The sequence below is a fragment of the Oncorhynchus mykiss genome, chromosome 16, assembly GCF_057628025.1.
Source record: "Oncorhynchus mykiss isolate SJ-2025 chromosome 16, ASM5762802v1, whole genome shotgun sequence".
NCBI lineage: Eukaryota > Metazoa > Chordata > Actinopteri > Salmoniformes > Salmonidae > Oncorhynchus > Oncorhynchus mykiss.
This window is the reverse complement of record NC_143037.1, coordinates 33,808,307-33,825,709: the sequence shown is the minus strand read 5'-3', so window position 1 is coordinate 33,825,709 and position 17,403 is coordinate 33,808,307. Positions and strand designations below refer to the sequence as shown.

The window sequence follows — 17,403 nt, the reverse complement described above, 5'->3', positions numbered from 1 at the left end:
ACAATGCCATCTTCACTGCCAGGATTTCTTGGTTGCCCACATTGTAGTTCCTATCAGCAGGATGGCACAGGGATGAAGCTTCTAGTCCTGGGCAGATCGCTGGGAAAGGATGGCCCCCTCCAACATCTGAAGCATCCACTTCCACCACAAATTGACGTGAACGGGTCCAGGTGGATGAGTATGGGTGCTGTTGTGAACCGATGTTTCAGGTCCACAAAGGTTTTGTCGACAGCTGGAGACCATTTGAGCGGTACCTTGGGGGAGGTGAGTGCCGAGATGGGGGCTGCCTGAGTGCTGTAATCCCGAATTAAACGGTGGTAGAAGTTTGCAAACCCAAGAAACCATTGCAACTGCACCCTGGACGTTGGTTGAGACCAATCCACCACTGCTTTCAACTTTCCAGGATCCATCTGAACATTGCCCTCAGCAATGAAATATCCCAGAAAGGTGATAGAAGAGCGGTGGAACTCACACTTCTTGGCTTTCTGAAACAATTGGTTCTCCAGGAGGAGCTGAATGACCTGTCTGACATGGAGTACATAGTCAGATCGGGGAAAAAAACAGGATGTGGTCCAGGTTGATGAACACAAACCGGATTAGTATGTCACAAAGCACATCTTTGACCAAAGCCAGGTGGTAGGCATTCCAAAGGTCCAACTTGGAAAACATGGTAGCCCCCTGGAGAGGTTCAAATGCCGAGGAGAGGTAGGGGGTAACGATTTTTGATAGTAATTTCGTCCCCGTAGTCCCGGGTAGTCAATGCACAGGCATTGTCCTTCTTCTCCACAAAGAAAAATCCTGCGCTGGCAGGAGATCCAGAATGACGGATGGCCCCAGTGGCCAGAGACTGCTCTATTTACTCCTCCATAGCTTTGGTTTCTGGTCCGGACAGAGAATACAACTGACCCCGATGTGGTGTAGTGCTTGGGAGAAGGTCAATGGCACAATCATAAGGACGGTGAAAGGGAAGGGAAGTAGCACTTGCCTTACTGAACACTTCCAGGAGGTCATGGTATTCAGTAGGAATAGCAGAGACATCCACTGTCTTGCTAACATCCTAAGGAGGACGACTTGGGGAAGGCTGTGATTCTTGAAGGGAGTGGGAATGGCAAAAAGGACTCCAACCCAGGATGGAGCTTGTGGTCCAGTCAATCACATGATTGTGTTTTTGTAGCCAGGAAAATCCCAAAACAACTGGAACATTGGGAGAAGCAATGAGAAGGAACTGTATGGTCTCACTGTGGTTACCAGAAACCCGTAATTGAACGGGCACAGTAGTATGAGTGACTTCCCCTATAGAGCGGCCATCCAGTGCCCTAGCATCCATGGGCACAGAGAGAGGCTGAGTGGGAATACCAAGCTCCAAAGCTATCGTGGCATCCATAAGACATTAATCAGCCCCAGAGTCAATGAGCACTCGGAGAGACTTAGATTGGTCTCCCCACAGCACAAGAGCAAAATGGGGTGTGCAGGTGATGGGAATAAGGGAACTCCCAGTCTGGCTCTCCATAGTACTGGTACCCACTAGAAACAAGGGTTTCCTAATAGGGCAGGTAGCTATAAAATGTCCTGCCCCTCCACAGTACAGACAACAGTTATTATTCATCCTCCGTGAACGCTCCCAAACTGATAGCCTAGTTCTTCCCACCTGCATAGGCTCAGGAGTATCCAACTCACCGGTCGTAGATTCACGAGAGAGCTCGGGTGCCTTCAAAAACATCCAGATTCCATAAGAACGCGTCATATCGGATGCCCGAGGCCAGACCTCCTCTCACGCTTGCGATCCCTTAGGCGTCCATCAATTTGAATGGTTAAGGCAATAAGAGAGCCGAGGTCCACCGGCAGTGGGAGAGAAGCTAGCTCAACCTTTACCTCAGATAATCTGTACAGAAAAGTATTGAAAAGAGACTCCGGATTACAGGCACTCTGGATACCGGAGACTCAAAACCTTTTCTCACCTTTGCCATGAATTCCTCCAATTGACTACAAATGGCAGATTGTTGTTCCCAAAATGCCGTAGCCCATTAGCGTAATTATACACGATATCTTCGATCGGGCTCAAGAAAATGAAGATGGCTGTAGCTCAAAAACTTGTGAGCATTGAGAAAGAAAACCCCGGCAGGTACCAGGATTCCCAAATATCGCTCTGGAGGAGGTAAGCGGGGTTCACAGGGAGTCGGGATAAGCTGTACAAACTCACCACAGATAGGGAAACAATTACCAGGTGATTGGGGTTTTTCAGAAATGGCAGACTGATTTGCTCCACAACAGCCTTGAACCTATGATCGTGACGTTCCGTCAAGGAACTGAGCCCCTATCCAAAGGGGTAGGCAAGAGAATAGTCGTGGACAGTCAAAAAGGTCAAAACCAGATGAGAGTCCAGGAGGTACAGAGTTTCAGACAGGCTCGTGGTCAAGGCAGGCAGAATGGTCAGGCAGGCGGGTACCACGTCCAGAAACAGGCAAGGGTCAAAACTGGGAGGACTAGAAAACGGAAAATGCAGAAAGCAGGAGAACGTGAAAAACGCTGATTGATTTGGAAACATGCAAGATGAACTGGCACAGAGAGACAGGAAACACAGGGATGAATACACCGGGGAAAATAAGTGACACCTGGAGGAGGTGGAGACAATCACAAGGACAGGTGAAACAGATCAGGGCATGACAAGGAGACAGGTAAAATAAGGATTTTTAAGACATTAATTGTGTATGTGTGCCATTAAGAGGGTGAATGAGCAATACGAAAGATTTCAGTGCCTTTGAAAGGGGTATGGTAGTAAGTGCCAGGCGCACCGGTTTGAGTGTATCAAGAACTGCAACCCTGCTAGGTTTTTCACAGTCAACATCAAGATTGGTCCACCACCCAAAGGACATCCAGCCAACTTGATGCAACTGTTGAAAGCATTGGAGTCAACATGAGCCAGCATCCCTGTGTAACGCGCTGGCGATTTGAGGCTGTTCTGAGGGCAAAAAGTGGTGCAACTCAATATTAGGAAGGTGTTCCTAATGCTTTGTACACCCGCGGGTACATTTACTTGATATAAAAGTTGCTATTCTCAATTGGGAACAGACTGGGGGAAATTGTGATCCTGACTTATTAAACCTGTCTGAACTGAATTATTAGCTATATGTATTGACAAATGGTTTTAGTCTTTTAAGTTTCAACATTTAATGTCACATGCACAAGTACAATGAAATGCCTTTCTTGCAAACTCAAAACCCAACAATGCAATCATAAATAATGTATTACTACAAATAAAAACATGAGAAAAAACAATAAGAGATACACAATAAAGTAAGTATACTATATACAGGAAATATTTTAAAAAGTTAGTTCCAATAACATATTTACATGTGGAGGGATACTGGAGTGATGTAGATAGATATGTAAGGTGTCTAGGTAACGTGATATAAGATTAACAGAGTAGCAGCAGCTTGATTGTGAGTGGGTGTGCGGTTGTGTAGAGTCGGTTTAAATGTATGTGCATATTATGTGTAAGTGAGCAAATGATGGTGTGAGTGTTTGTGTGTGTGTTGGAGTGACAGTGAGTGTGTGTTTAGGGCCCTGTGAGTGTGCATAGAGACCGCAAATACTGAAATAAAAGGTCAATAAAGATACAAGGTAAACTCGGTCCGTGCAGCTATTTTATTAGCTATTTATCAGTCGTATTGCTTGGGGATAGAAGCTGTTCAAGAGCCTGTTGTTGTCAGACTTGATGCACCGGTACCTCTTATCCTCTTGCCGTGGGGCCGCAGAGAAAATAGTCTATGGCTTGGGTGGTTGTGATCTTTGCCTGATATAGAGGTCCTGGATGGCAGGGAGCCTGGCCCCAGTAATGTCTTGGGCTGTCCGCACAACCGTCTGTAGCGCCATGCGATTGAGGGCGGTCCTATTGCCATACCAATCAGTGAAGCAGCCAGTCAATATGCTCTCAATGGTACAGCTGTAGAACCTTTAAAGGATTTGAGGGCCCATGTAAAACCTTTTCAACCTCCTGAGGGGGAAGAGGCACTGTCACGCCTTCTTAACGACTATGTGTGTGTGTGTTTGGACCATTGTGTGTTTGGACCACTTGAAGCACTCTACCCGCTCCCCCGTTTCCTGTAGTCCAAGATCAACTCCTTGGTCTTGCTGACATTGAGGGAGAGGTTGTTGCTCCAACATCACACTGTCGATGTACCATAGTGTTAGCAACAGTCCTGAACCAAACTTAGTCCACCCTAGTCCTTTTCTTCAAAGGCTTTACACTAAACTGTGTGTTAATTTAACACATGAAAAGGGTGGACCCATATAGACACATAGGCTATGTATCTATCGATTTGTAGACAGATTTCTTATTTCGATGGGTGATTGTTGATTGATTTTACTTGTTGATTAGCAGTAGCCATGTAAGCCAACTATGGCCTATTTGTAGGCCAAAATATGTTTTAATTTGAATTTTCTTCAACATTATTTGTGAAATATTAGTAAATCAAATTTTAAAACAAACTGAATCCATTTTAATGTGGTACATTTACGGCTGCAACCCCTATTGACTGTGCCACAAACGCCAACCAACCCCAATACAATGTGGAATGCTGGTTTTTCATGGTGACATTGTGCCAAATTGCTTTGGTAACAATTATACTTTCCAAAGGAGTCCTATTAAATTACCTCAAATGAGGTAAGATAGGCTACATAACCTGTTAGTGTTAAAATAACTTAGCAGAATCCTAGAATAAGCATACTAATACTATACCATAGTAATTATATGGTTTATATCTTTATTGAGGTCTCCTGAGAGACAGTGTGATCAATGATAATGATAATGTACCCTACAAGACAATAGAACTCACCATTATTTGTGCTGTCATGTACTCACACAGTGCTAGAATGTGTGATGTCATAGATTAACAAAGCTTGAGAAAGAACCCTTATTTGTGATGGCATAGACATGCATAGCTCTAGAATACACACTTGTAAGTTATTCATAGATGGCACCTACTGTACATCACTCGATCGCGTCATACCATTGTTATGAACATTCTCAAGCTGCCCTCTGACATAGTGGTGCCCAAAAGTTGTGATAACCCCAGTCGTTCTAAACTGAGGCAATTAATTTGCCATTCATCCATCATCATGTCGTCAAATTTACTTTAGATAGATGGCCCTAGAAAGGCCCTAGAAAGGCCAAAACATAGGAAGAAACCTAGAGAGGAACCAGGCTATGTGGGGTGGCAAGTCCTCTTCTGGCTGTGCCGGGTGGAGATTATAACAGAACATGGCCAAGATGTTCAAATGTTCATAAATGACCAGCATGGTCGAATAATAATAAGGCAGAACAGTTGAAACTGGAGCAGCAGCACGGTCAGGTGGACTGGGGACAGCAAGGAGTCATCATGTCAGGTAGTCCTGGGGCATGGTCCTAGGGCTCAGGTCCTCCGAGAGAGAGAAAGAAAGAGAGAATTAGAGAGAGCATATGTGGGGTGGCCAGTCCTGTGCCGGGTGTAGATTATAACAGAACATGGCCAAGATGTTCAAATGTTCATAAATGACCAGCATGGTCGAATAATAATAATGGCACCTAAAACATAATTTTATTTCCAAGCCACTGTAATGCATTTTTTATTAAATCTTCATCAGCGCTCATTGACAATGCATTGAGTGGAATGCTCAGTCGGGCATAGGTCCTAAAGCGAATGTTCCAATATTGTGATGAAAAGTGCAACCCATGACTAGAACATACCCTTCCTTGTGGTGTCATAGACAAGCAAGGCTCTAGAATTGTCGTGGAATAATCCGAATTTGTTGGTAACATATGTAAGATGTTTCATATTCATCATATGTTTGTAAATTACTTCTCATCAAGAATGTTATTTTTGTATAATACTGTGGCAGGGTTTGCAGTATCTGTTCTATGTCACGACTAAGTTGCATGGACCGCAGAGAGGGGAGAGGTCAAAGTATGATCATGTGTAAACATATCTTTTGGCTCCACAATGTCTGTGTGCCAGTCAATGTGTCTGTGTGATCTTGTCAAGATAGAATTGGTTGTATTTAGAGTTGGTTGTATCTATAAATGACAATTTGATATATGCCTGTTGATATGGAGGGTTGGTTTATGGTTCTGGGGTTTGAAAAAGGAGACAAAGCTGAACGATGAATTATGCTGATGCTGTCTTATCCTGTGTGTGTCTTTGCTATAAAGGACCTCATTTGAAATGCGGAAGGGGCTCTCAGAGAATTCATGGTTAGACACTGAATTGCTGAGAGTCACAGGTTTGTGATAGAGCTCATATAATTAAAGATGGACTTTGATAACTAACTCTGACTTGTGTTTTGGTTTGCTCCCATGATTTGGTAAATAGAGGAAATTTCCACGACAGAATGCACCCCCATTTTGTGATGGCAAGGACTCTCTTTTTTTATCCTTGTTTTATCCTTTTAGCTCTAAGCCTGATTTTAACCTGTCAGGTTATTAATCTATTTTTTGACAATAATTTCAAAATGTTGAGTAAAACAGTTGTGGGTTTTAGAAATGATCTTATGTGCACAATGTAATGTCCAACTTCGTCACAGATGTCATAATTTTTTTCTTCCACACAGTGGGATGACCAGAGGTTTACATTTGCCTGGTGAATGAAGAAGTACAGATGATCCTCACAGTGAACTTCTCTACTGATGGAGGTATAGAAAACTACATTGATTCATGGGCTCCTGAGTGGCACAACCAACTAAGACACTGCATCTCAGTGCAAAAGGTGTCATTGTAGTACCTGGTTCAAATCCAGACTGCATCACATCTGGCTGTGATTGGGAGTCCCATAGGCTGGCGCACAGTGTTGCCGGGGAAGGCCGTCATTGTAATTAAGAATTTGTTGTTAACTGACTTTCCTAGTTAAATGAACAAAGTAAAATGCTGATCTGCAGGGATGCATGCATGCTCCTCCCCTATCAAGGTGTTTTGGTTCTTCCCTCACGCTTACAACATCACACAATGCTTTCTATCCTGCCCTCTATCCATAGTGGTAGGTGGATCGGTTAATAACGCAAAAAATGAAGAATGCACAATTTTTCTCTGAAATAACTTGAAACTGAGAAAAGTAATTGGCATCAATGTTTTCTGTAGCTCTCAATGAGACTTCTGTGAGATCATTTGGCCCACTCTTCCTGAGCAAAATGCTCCAACTGTCTCAGGTTTGATGGGGGTGCTTTCTCCAGACTGCAAGTTTCAGCTCTTTCCATAGATGTTCGATAGGATTCAGATCAGAACTAGAGAATGCCACTTCAGAATAGTCACATTTTTTGTTCTTATCCTGTTGGAGGACACATGACCTGCGACTTAGACAGAGCTTTCTGACACTGGGCAGTACGTTTCGCTCCAGAATGCCTTGATAGTCTTGAGATTTCATTGTGCCCTGGACAGATTCAAGGCACACTGTGCCAGGGGCAACAAAGCAGCCCCAAAACATAACCGAGCCATCTCCATGTTTCAATGTAGGTATGGTGTTCTTTTCTTTGAAAGCTTCATTTTTTTCTGTAAACACAGAGCTGATGTGACTTGCCAAAAAGCTCCAGTTTTGACTCATCTGTCCAAAGGACAATCTCCCAGAAGGATTGTGGCTTGTCAATATGCATTTTAGCAAATTCCAGTCTGGTTGTTTTATGTTTTTGTTTCAAAAGTGGAGTTCTCCTGGGTCTTCTTCCATGGAGCCCACTTCCACTCAAAAAGTGATGGATGGTGCGATCAGTTACTGACGTACCTTCACCTTGGTGTTCAGCTTATATCTCTTTGGCAGTTATCCTTGGTTCTTTTTCTACCATTTGCACTATCCTTCTGTTCAATCTGGTGGTTGATTTTCCTCTAGTAGTCGCGCCCAGGGAGGTTGGCTACAGTTCCACGGGCCTTAAACTTCTTAATACCTGTTGTCACAGGTACATCAAGCTGCTTGGAGATGGTCTTGTAGCCTTTACCTACACCATGCTTGTCTATTGTTTTCTTTCTGGCTATAGTAATAAAGGCCAAATTGAGTTTGATCAAATTATATGGACATATGTTTTTTGATACCTAAAGGGGTCCTACAATTCAATATCACATAGCTAATGATGCATGGTATGACCATCTTAAAACAATTCCATATCTTAGCTTAGTATGGCAACTGAAGACTGGGGTGTAGAATACTCATGGACAATAACCATCAATCTGGATAATAACACAAAACAAATTATAAGGCTACAGAAATGTATTGACCAATACAACCAATTCCATCAACACAAAAACATGTCGGAGAGTAAGCATGGAGAACCAATCCCCAAAAGAAAGTAAGACTCCACGATTGACACAAACGATTCATGCTTTTCACCATCGGGAATGGTGTAGAAACTGACTTGCTAAAGTCGATGAATGATAACTTGGGCATTCTTGAACTAGTCAGTAAAGATGTAAAGGAATTGAAGGCAAGCCTCGAGATGCATGATGAAATAGCTTCGACAATGGAGAAAGAAACAAACAAGCTAGAGGTACTAGAGGTCGACCGATTAATCGGAATGGCCAATTAATTACGGCCGATTTCAGGTTTTCATAACAATCGATCACCGATTTGGTGTGTAAGTACTTTTGAGTTATTAGGACATGCTTTTGCTAATTTTGTTACTTAGTTTTCTAAGTTCCAATGATGCTAAGCTAATTGCGAAACTAAGTAACTATGAAAACTTCTACCATTCACTTAACATTGTGTGATGGAATTTAGCTTCTATGGGTTTTGGATGTATGTAACTATTTTAAGTGTTCAGATATCACTTGTGGCAGAGCTAAAGTATAGTTATTAAGCTATATGGGCACTTAGATTGTGTGTATATGTTTTGTGGCACCTTTCCTGTGATGTAAATTGTCAACATTTCTGCATGGTCAAGTTGGCTAGCTAGGCTTATTTTCTTGTTGCTAGCTCGTGACAGGAATGCTGTTCTTTATTTGTATCCATTTGTGTGAATGTGTATAGTGATTTTTATAATAGATTTTCTCCTTTCTGTATCTGTTACAGTTTGACAAACAAAATATATTCTACTAAAGATTCTTAACAGTACCAGTGCATCCCTGATTATTTATTGGAAGAGTGTCAGCTGTCTGCAAAGCTTTGTAGCTTACACATTGTGAGGGCAAATCAAACTACAAATACACCATACCATTAAAAATAGGGAATGTTGTAAAATAATTAGTATTCAACTTTCTATTTATAAATACAGTGCCTTGCGAAAGTATTCGGCCTCCTTGAACAAACATAAAGATATAAAACTGTATTTTTTTTGTGAAGAATCAACAACAAGTGGGACACAATCATGAAGTGGAACGACATTTATTGGATATTTTTTTATACTTTTTTAACAAATCAAAAACTGAAAAATTGGGCGTGCAAAATTATTCATCCCCTTTACTTTCAGTGCAGCAAACTCTCTCCAGAAGTTCAGTGAGGATCTCTGAATGATCCAATGTTGACCTAAATGACTAATGATGATAAATACAATCCACCTGTGTGTAATCAAGTCTCCGTATAAATGCACCTGCACTGTGATAGTCTCAGAGGTCCGTTAAAAGCGCAGAGAGCATCATGAAGAACAAGGAACACACCAGGCAGGTCCGAGATACTGTTGTGAAGAAGTTTAAAGTCGGATTTGGATATAAAAGATTTCCCAAGCTTTAAACATCCCAAGGAGCACTGTGCAAGCGATAATATTGAAATGGAAGGAGTATCAGACCACTGCAAATCTACCAAGACCTGGCCGTCCCTCTAAACTTTCAGCTCATACAAGGAGAAGACTGATCAGAGATGCAGCCAAGAGGCCCATGATCACTCTGGATGAACTGCAGAGATCTACAGCTGAGGTGGGAGACTCTGTCCATAGGACAACAATCAGTCGTATATTGCACAAATCTGGCCTTTATGGAAGAGTGGCAAGAAGAAAGCCATTTCTTAAAGATATCCATAAAAAGTGTCGGTTAAAGTTTGCCACAAGCCACCTGGGAGACACACCAAACATGTGGAAGAAGGTGCTCTGGTCAGATGAAACCAAAATTGAACTTTTTGGCAACAATGCAAAACGTTATGTTTGGCGTAAAAGCAACACACCATCCCCACTGTCAAACATGGTGGTGGCAGCATCATGGTTTGGGCCTGCTTTTCTTCAGCAGGGACAGGGAAGATGGTTAAAATTGATGGGAAGATGGATGGAGCCAAATACAGGACCATTCTAGAAGAAAACCTGATGGAGTCTGCAAAAGACCTGAGAGTGGGATGGAGATTTGTCTTCCAACAAGACAATGATCCAAAACATAAAGCAAAATCTACAATGGAATGGTTCAAAAATAAATATATCCAGGTGTTAGAATGGCCAAGTCAAAGTCCAGACCTGAATCCAATCGAGAATCTGTGGAAAGAACTGAAAACTGCTGTTCACAAATGCTCTCCATCCAACCTCACTGAGCTCGAGCTGTTTTGCAAGGAGGAATGGGAAAAAATGTCAGTCTCTCGATGTGCAAAACTGATAGAGACATACCCCAAGCGACTTACAGCTGTAATCGCAGCAAAAGGTGGCGGTACAAAGTATTAACTTAAGGGGGCTGAATAATTTTGCACGGCCAATTTTTCAGTTTTTGATTTGTTAAAAAGGTTTGAAATATCCAATAAATGTCGTTCCACTTCATGATTGTGTCCCACTTGTTGTTGATTCTTCACAAACAAATACAGTTTTATATCTTTATGTTTGAAGCCTGAAATGTGGCAAAAGGTCGCAAAGTTCAAGGGGGCCGAATACTTTCGCAAGGCACTGTAGATTGCAAAATAGTTGGGAAGAGATTTTGAACTGTGTGAACTGACAAACAACAACGTCAGATTAAAAACACAGTTTTTCAATTTAAATTATTATACAGAATTTTTGCAACCAATTGAATGTTTTATATATATGGGGGATACAACCACCCAGCTCTGCAGATTGTGCTTTGAAGAGGCAGAATAATTAGATCATTTGTTTTGGTACTGTCCATATGTAGTTTTTTTATTGTTCGCAGGTTCAGGAATGGCTAAAGTTAACTATTCAAATTGCACTGTTGGGTGATTTGAAAAGTCATAGTCAATTGCTCAATGATATAATAATACTCTTAGAAAAAATGGCCACTCTAAAATGTGCAGTTTTGTCACAACACAATGCCAGATGTTTCAAGTTTTGAGGGAATGAGCAATTGGCATGCTGACTGCAGGAATGGCCACCAGAGCTGGTGCCAGAGAATTGAATGTTAATTTCTCTTCCATAAACCGCCTCCAACATCATTTTAGAGAATATGTCAGTACATCCAACCGCCCTCACAAACGCAGACCATGTGTATGATGTCGTGTGAGCGAGCGGTTTATTGATGTCAACATTGTGAACAGTGTGCCCCATGGTGGCGGTGGGGTAATGGTATGGGCAGGCATAACCTATGGATAACAAACACAATTGCATTTTATCGATGGCAATTTGAATGCACAGAGATACTGTGACAAGATCCTGAGGCCCATTATTATTTAATTCAACAGCTTCCATCACCTCATGTTTCGGCATGATAATGCGCGATCCATGTTGGAAGGATCTGAACACAATTCCTGGAAGCTGAAAATGTCCTAATTCTTACGTGGCTTGCATACTCACCAGACATGTCACCCATTGAGCATGTTTGCGAAGCTCTGGATCGTCGTGTACAACAGAGTGTTCCAGTTACCGCCAATATCCAGCAACTTCGCACAGCTATTGAAGAGGAGTGGGACAACATTCCAGTCTGATCAACTCTATGTGAAGGAGATGTGTCGTGCTGCATGAGGCAAATTGTTGTCACACCAGATACTGACTGTTTTTCTGATCCACGTCCTTAACTTATTTTTTAACGCATCTGTGAGCAATAGATGCATATCTGTATTCCCAGTTATGTGAAATCTATAGATTAGGGTGTAATGAATGTATTTCAATTGACTGATTTCCTTATGTAAACTGTAAATCAGTAAATTCATAGAAATTGTTGCATTTTATATTTTGTTTAGTATAAATCCACAAGATGGAAGAATAGCTGATTTGCCAGGTGTCATTGCACATAAAAGAACAGTGATGACATGCAGCTCAAAAATCTCCCCCAAAAAAATTGTTTCGGGACAATACAATTATCCTACCCAGACTAGCCTACAACACTGAATAATTGCATTATTGTTGTCAAGTGAGTACAATTCTACTCTAGGCTGTAAAACTGTGGTGAAAATGTCATTTGAATAATGGTGCAAAATCCCTGTTATTTGAATGTTTTATTCCATTTGGATAAACTGTGGGTCTACTCTTGACAGATTATAGAAAGGCACAGTAGCAGGCCCGATTGTCTGTATTTTTACTTCTGATGCGCTGTCTGTTCCCAATCATTATCTGAAGTTGTTCAACAGGCCTATGCTCCCAGCAGGCCTGGTTATTCAGGAAAACTTAACACGTGTTCTGCGTAATTATACTACCTAACATACGATTATTATATATATATATTTCTGTTCAGGGAAATGTGTCATTGAAGCTGTTGTGTTTCTGTCCCAACCTACAGTGCCTTCAGTAACTATTCACACCCCTTGACTTATTCCACATTTTGTTGTAACAGCCTGAATTCAAAATGGATTAAATTAATACAAATCTCACCATCTACATACAATACCACATAATGACAAATTGAAGACATGTTTTTAGACATTTTTGCAAATGTATTGAAAATGTAATAAGTCTAAGAGCTTTGCACACCTGGATTGTACAATATTTGCATATTACTCTTTTTAAAATTCTTCATGCTCTGTCAAGTTGGTTGTTGATCATTGCTAGACAGTCATGTTCAATTCTTACCAACGATTTGGCCTTTTGTTTTAGCTTATTGTCCTGCTGAAATGTACATTTGTCTTCCAGTGTCTGTTGGAAAGCTAGCTTTTCCTCTAGGATTTTGCCTGTGCTTAGCTCTATTCCATTTATTTTTATCCTAAAAAAACTCCATAGTCCTTGTCCCGATGACAAGCATAGTCAATAATGGCTACTTCTAGGAATGTATTAAACTGCCAAGAAGAGTAAAACAAGGGTGTCCACTATTGGCATATCTATTAATTATGGCCATTACCTGATGCAGCCACCACCATGCTTGAAAATGGCACTCAGTGGTGTTGTGTTGGATTTGCCCCAAACATAACGCTTTGTATTCAGGACAAAGTTAATTTCTTGTCCACATTATTTGCAAAAACAGGTTCAACCACAAAGACCAGAGAGGTTTTCCAATGCCTCGCAAAGATTGGTAGATGGGTAAAAAAAAAGCAGACACTGAATATCCCTTTGAATATGGCAAAGGTATTAAATTAGGCTTAAAATGGTGTATCAATACATCCAGTCACAAGAAAGATAGTCATCCTTCCTAACTGAGCTGTCCCAGAGGAAGGAAACCGCTCAGAGACCTTATTTTGTACATAATACCTTCTCTAATGACTCTAATAAATAGCTTCTGGACATCAGAACAGCGATTACTCACCTCAAACTGGAGAAAGTCCGACGCAAATGATATACTGCTTCCCCGAGACTCAAATCTCCATCACCCATGTGAAGAAAAGACAGAAAAACAGGGGGAGGAGGTCGGGGTGCATTGTGAGTATTTTGGGATATGAATACCGAGTATGTCCACTTCACCATCAGACCCTTTTATTGTATTGTGAGTATTTTGGGATATGAATACCGAGTATGTCCACTTCACCATCAGGCCATTTTATTGGTAAATTACACAGTAATGTAATACATGCAGAGAGGTTAGAAAAATTATCTAGATCTTCTAGGAAACTGGGGAAGGATCCAAGTTGTGGATTTAAAAGAACATAAATCATCAGCGTACAATGACACCTTTAAAATTAAGCTCTTTATTTCTAGGCCCTTGATATTATTGTTGGATCTGATTTTAATAGCTAACAATTCAATGGCCATAATAAATAGATATGCCAATAGTGGACACCCTTGTTTTACTCTTCTTGGCAGTTTAATACATTCCTAGAAGTAGCCATTATTGACTATTTACACCTTGGATTACCATACATAACTTTAACCCATTTTATAAGAGATTCTCCAAAATGTAAGTGTTCCAGGCATTTATATATAAATTCCAGTCGTACTTTATCAAAAGCCTTTTCAAAGTCAGCTATGAATACCAGGCCTGATTTCCCAGATTTGTTATTGTGTTCAATTGTTTCCAGTACTTAAGTTGTATTATCTCCTAAGTATCGTCCATGTAAAAAACCTGTCTGATTAAAACCTGTTAAGGATATGGCAGACATATGCCCCCTTTGGAGAGATTGGGTACCCCTAGTAAACTGAAAAACAAATCTGTCAAAAATTGCTAATATATGCATATAATAATTATTATTGGATAGAAAACACTCTAAAGCTTCTAAAACCGTTGGAATTATGTCTGTAAGTATAGCAGAACTCACAGGGCAGGCATTCTTCCAAACTAGTTTTTGTGGTCATGAAAGTTGGAGCAACTTTGACGTCATCGCCCCCACCCTTCCCAACCAGTTATGATTCTGGGGAGACTTTCTATGTCTTTCACTAGATGTCCTCATTCAGTATAGCGTTTAATCGTTCAAATCCCGCGACAATTGGCCCTATGGGAGTGAAAATAGTGCGTGCCACGAGCAAGTAGGTTATGCGTTGTGGCGCGAATTAGTCCCAGCCATTCCTTTGTTCCAGCACTCAAGAGAAGGACAGACGATGGCCGATTGAATTGAAGTTTGTTTTGTGTTTTTAAAACATCATAAAGCTTGCTTCTGCACTTAGTTTGACCTGTTTAGTCGACATATAATATGTAATTTTGAAGTTTTGATGCGCAACTTTTCCGGACCAGAGGACATTTTGGGTGCATTTCAGCTGATGTTATTAGCAGTAGCTAATACAAAGACGCAAGACTTGAAACCAAACGATGTATTGCGTAAGTATGAAGCCTTCCAGAACATTCTGAACGAAAACCATCAAAGGTAAGGGAATATTTATGCTGAAATCTGTGTTTCTGTTGACTCCAACATTACGGAGAAATGTAGCTTGTATCTGAGCGCCGTCTCAGCATATTGAATAGTGTGCGATTTCTGTAACGTTAAAAATAAATCTAACAAAGCGGTTGCATAAAGAAGCAGTGTATCTTTCTAACTATATGTAGAACATGTATATTTAGTCAAAGTTTATGATGTCTATTTATGTTACCTAGATTTCCTGCGGACATTTTTGAGTAATTTCTGAACGTGAACTCAATGTAAATGGACATTTATGGATATAAATGGCATATTATTGAAAAAAAAAATGTACTGTGTAACATGTCCTATTACTGTCATCTGATGAAGATTTTCAAAAGGTTAGTGAACGATTTATTTTTTAATCCTGCGTTTGTTGATTGCATGTTTTGGCTATTCAAATGAGCTGTGTCTGGTGGTGGTTTGACATATATATGTGCTATGTTTTCGTCGTAAAACATTTTAGAAATCTGACTTGCTGGCTAGATGAACAAGGTGTTTATCTTTCATTTGAGCTATTGGACTTGTTAATGTGTGGAGGTTAAATATTTTTAAGAATATTTTTGCGTTCCATGCGCCACCGTTTCAGCTGAACGTGGGAGGGTTGATTCCCAATTGGGAACCAACATCTTAGACAGGTTAAAAAACGCAAATACAGACGCTAAAATCATACATGTAACACCAATCATTCCAGAAATACCCAAAAACGCACATCCTTAATTATCCAAATGGCAGAACTACAGGAACAAGGTGAGACAGTTGAAAGCCTCTTAGCACAGATACTGCCAGAACTCCTAGAAGTTATTAAACGTATGAACGAGTCAGGGACGTCCGATGAAAGCATATTATCCCAGATTCCAGCCGAACTCCTAGAAATGATTAATCGTATGAACGAGTCAGGGACGCCCGATGAAAACATGTTATCACAGATTCCCGAAGCCCTCATAACCTTAATTAATCGGATGAACGAGAGTCAGACATTTTCGGCCCCTGCCACCCCAACAGCGATAGACCAACCAGTAACGCCCAGGTCCGTAGAGTCTGAAACGCCACAAGATGTTTTTGGGGAATTGGAAAATTATCTAATAAATCTGGAGGGAGATGGTATTGTGGTGTCCGGGTTGTGTACCGGATTAAATTCAACAGTACAGAGATTCGACAGTTTTTCAATTTCCTATGGGTGAATCAGAATCTTGACTATGCGGTGTTTTACGTAATGATAATGGACACTCTGAACGATCTGTTAGAGACGGCAAGAGATTATGGCGAACCACGGGATGTTTTACAGTTGGAAATTTGTGGAGATATGCTGTGTTATGCAGGCTCTCTTGAACAATTTACCGCGCTGCTAGACCGCCTTGTTCAGTCAAATTTAGCCGTCATAGCCGATCGGACCCTCGAGCTTGTAGTGCAAATAATACGTCAACCCCCCAACCGCATCCTCAGATTCTGTACTTTTATGTGCAAAACGAACATTACTACGCCGTTACCAACATCACAGCGTTCATAGGGGCCCCATATGTGTGTCCATCCTGCCATACCGGCTACACCCGAAAGGGGGGGGCACTCGTGCCGTTATAACTGTTCAGTATGTCAGGATGCAGAGTGCCCAATGCAACCCTTAAACTTGACACCCTGTGAGGATTGCCACCGCACATGTCATTCGACCTACTGTTACGATAAACACAAAATTGAAACATGGCACCCTAAAGCATGTAAATCATTAAGCATTTGTGCTGTTAACCTCATGAACCTCTGGGGGCAGTATTTCATTTTTGGATGAAAAACGTTCCCGTTTTAAACGAGATATTTTGTCACGAAAAGATGCTCGACTATGCATATAATTGACAGCTTTGGAAAGAAAACACCCTGACGTTTCCAAAACTGCAAAGATATTGTCTGTGAGTGCCACAGAACTAATGCTACAGGCGAAACCAAGATGACATTTCATACAGGAAGTGAGACAGATTTTTGAGGCGCTGTGTACCAATGTCTCCTTATATGGCTGTGAATGCGCAAGGAGAGAGCCTACACTTTCTGTCGTTTCCCCAAGGTGTTTGCAGCATTGTGACGTATTTGTAGGCATATCATTGGAAAATTGCCCATAAGAGACTACATTTACCAGGTGTCCGCTGGGTGTCCTCCGTCGAAACTATTGCGCAATCTCCAGGTGCACGCTTTTTTCCATTTTGAAGAGAGGAGAAACCAAACTGCCAGGAGTGACTTATCATCGAATAGATATGTGAAAAACACCTTGAGGATTGATTCTAAACAACGTTTGCCATGTTTCTGTCGATATTATGGAGTTAATTTGTAAAAAAGTTGAAAAAAAAGTTTACTGAATTTT

General features: G+C 41.1%; 1 long non-coding RNA gene across 1 annotated transcript in view; it reads right to left on the bottom strand.

Moving 5' to 3' along the window:
- Positions 1–3,151: 3,151 nt before the first annotated feature.
- Positions 3,152–17,403, bottom strand: part of LOC149976651 (uncharacterized) — a 91,706-nt gene continuing 77,454 nt past the window's right edge. The window contains exon 4 of the long non-coding RNA XR_016487225.1: positions 3,152–5,418. This is a non-coding gene — a long non-coding RNA (uncharacterized LOC149976651). The remainder of the gene's footprint in view (positions 5,419–17,403) is intronic.